General features: G+C 37.0%; 1 protein-coding gene and 1 long non-coding RNA gene across 2 annotated transcripts in view; one reads left to right on the top strand and one right to left on the bottom strand.

Moving 5' to 3' along the window:
* Positions 1-2,454, bottom strand: part of LOC108766979 (uncharacterized) — a 62,628-nt gene that overhangs the window by 4,484 nt on the left and 55,690 nt on the right. The gene's annotated exons all lie outside the window — the stretch shown is intronic.
* Positions 881-2,454, top strand: part of LOC108766977 (transmembrane protease serine 11G) — an 8,874-nt gene continuing 7,300 nt past the window's right edge. The window contains exon 1 of the mRNA XM_018516581.1: positions 881-1,115. The gene's annotated coding sequence lies outside the window, so the exon portion shown is untranslated. The remainder of the gene's footprint in view (positions 1,116-2,454) is intronic.

Below are 2,454 nucleotides of genomic sequence, written 5' to 3'. Positions count from 1 at the left end.
GGGGGAGCGAGCCCACAAATGAATATCAGGATCGGGGAACGGTTGATCCAGAAGTCGTGAACCGAGCAAAACCAGTTCGATAGGTGCCAGCCGTGGCGAGCAGGTGGAGCCCATCACAACATATACTACTGGACGCACATAGCATCTTGACAGCGATAGAACGATGTTTGGGTACTAGTGTCATGTATCATGTAATCAAGGCATTAAAAAAATGTCTCTCAGGATCCTTAGAAAAACTATAAGACATTTATCATTATAAATGTTATAAATGTAACTATAATTGTTGATCTAACCTCGCTTTTCATATGCTGCACATAACTGTAAATATTAATTTTACATACGAATGAGTTGATACATCTGTGCTCAGAGTGTTAGTTTTACATAAAATACACGTAAAAACCAAATTTCTTAATTTTATTTTGTATCTAATGTAATATAAATGTGTAATTCTAATTTTAATATACACCGTATTTACTGCGTTAATACCAATTAATACCTCCGTGATGGTTCCTGACTTTAAAGAATACACTACTGTCCTCCCTCTCCTACACATAATTCGGCAAATAGGACAATAGTAGAAAGAGAGTTCCGTGCCCAAATATTTACCTTACTCTTTCTAGGTCCGTCAAGACGAAAGATCAAAAAGATTTCGCCGCATGCTCCGTCCAGTACTATATATAGATAGTCGAACCGGTGGCTGCCACTATGAGAGGAATCTTCCTACCATCCACGGATTCCTATCGCACGTGTATGATATCTCGTGTTTACCGAGTGGACGTCCCGAAATCGATTGAAGGGCGTTCTCCAAAGAACGTGAAGATCATAGGGTCACAGAAACGGAGAAGCGCCAGGCATGGGAAACATCACTCGATAGGCTTCGACCACGTGGCCGCAATTGTTCACTGGGGATTTACGATCGAGGGTGCGAGATCTGACTGACGTCAAGTAATCCAGGATCTCGTGGAACATGCCGAGAGCTTAATTCGATCATAACATCATCAAGAGGAGATAATACATCGCCGTACAGTTTGACAACTTGAAAAAATATTGCTGCAACGTCACAAGCACAAACAGAAGCAACAACAGCAGTAATCTGTCGAGCGGTGTCAATCAAGGTATGTTTACGACTCTGTTTCATGATCCCGAGATATAAACTTCTTCATATCTCGGGACTCGGTTATACTTTCTTGCGCGAGTGACCTTCGTTAAAATTACAACGATCAACGGTCGATGGTATCGTTTTTTATAAGAGGGCAATGCAACTTCAGAGATAATTCACGATAATTAAACGATTTAATCCCTGATTGTTACGTGGTATTATACTTTACTCTTGTAGTGGGGTGCTGGCTTTGACATTAAAAAATTGTTTAAAAATACGTAGAGGCCAGAACTCTGTGCAAAACCTACAGAAAGCGTTAAAACTATTGTAGATCTGTAGTAAAATACCAAAAAGTCGGCGAGAACTAACCATTACGCGGTACTTTACTCTTGCGGTGGGGTGCTGGCTCTAACTTTAAAAAATTATTTAAAAATATTGAGAGGTCGGAACTGTCGCTGAAACCTATCAGGAACTGTAGAACTTTTCGAGAACTCTAGAATTTCGTGATAAAAATTAATTTTTACGATACTTGGGGTGCCACGCGAAGATGGCACCCCATTTATAAAAAAAATTTTTTTTTTAACTAAATTAGCGGAACTATTGTTAAAACTTAGCAGGAACTGTAGAACTATTGTGGATGCAAACGGAACTGTGTATAAAATATCGATTTTTTTCAAAATGGGGTGCCAACTTTACACCGGTAGCACGCAGAAGTTAAGTTAGCACCCCAATATTGAAATACCATAGTTCTGATTAGAGTTCCCGTTTCCTTTTGTCCAGACGAAGAGTTCTCTATAATTTATAACAAGAGTTCCGCTTAATAAGTATTTTTAAATAATTTTAAAAAAATGGGGTGCTAACTTCTTATCGAAATTCGAGATAGAATAGTTCTAAGCGACTCAATAGCTTTATTTAGTGAATACCTAGAGTTCCTGAAGCATAAAAAAAAATTTTGAAAAATCCAAAAAAATTAAAATTTTTTGAAAAATCAATTTTTAGATACAATAATTCTGCTTAGAGTTCCTGCTTCCTTTTAACGAGACGAAGAGTTCACTGTATTTTTTAATGCGATATTCACTTAATAACAAATTTTAAATAATTATTAAAAAATGGGGTGCTAACTTCTTAGCGAAATTCGAGATCGAATAGTTTCTTCTAAAAAATACAGAGAACTCTTCGTCTCGTTAAAAGGAAGCAGGAACTCTACGCAAAACAATTGTATCTAAAAATTGATTTTTTTTTAATTTTTAATTCTTTTGGACTCTTTTCAAAATTTTTTTTTATGCATCAGGAACTCTAGGTATTCACCAAATGAAGCTACTGAGCCGCTCAGAACTATTCGATCTCGAATTTCG

This window comes from Trachymyrmex cornetzi, unplaced genomic scaffold (genome assembly GCF_001594075.2).
Source record: "Trachymyrmex cornetzi isolate Tcor2-1 unplaced genomic scaffold, Tcor1.1 scaffold641, whole genome shotgun sequence".
Lineage (NCBI taxonomy): Eukaryota > Metazoa > Arthropoda > Insecta > Hymenoptera > Formicidae > Trachymyrmex > Trachymyrmex cornetzi.
Note: the sequence above shows the minus strand (reverse complement) of the source record. Positions and strands in the feature narration are given on the sequence as shown.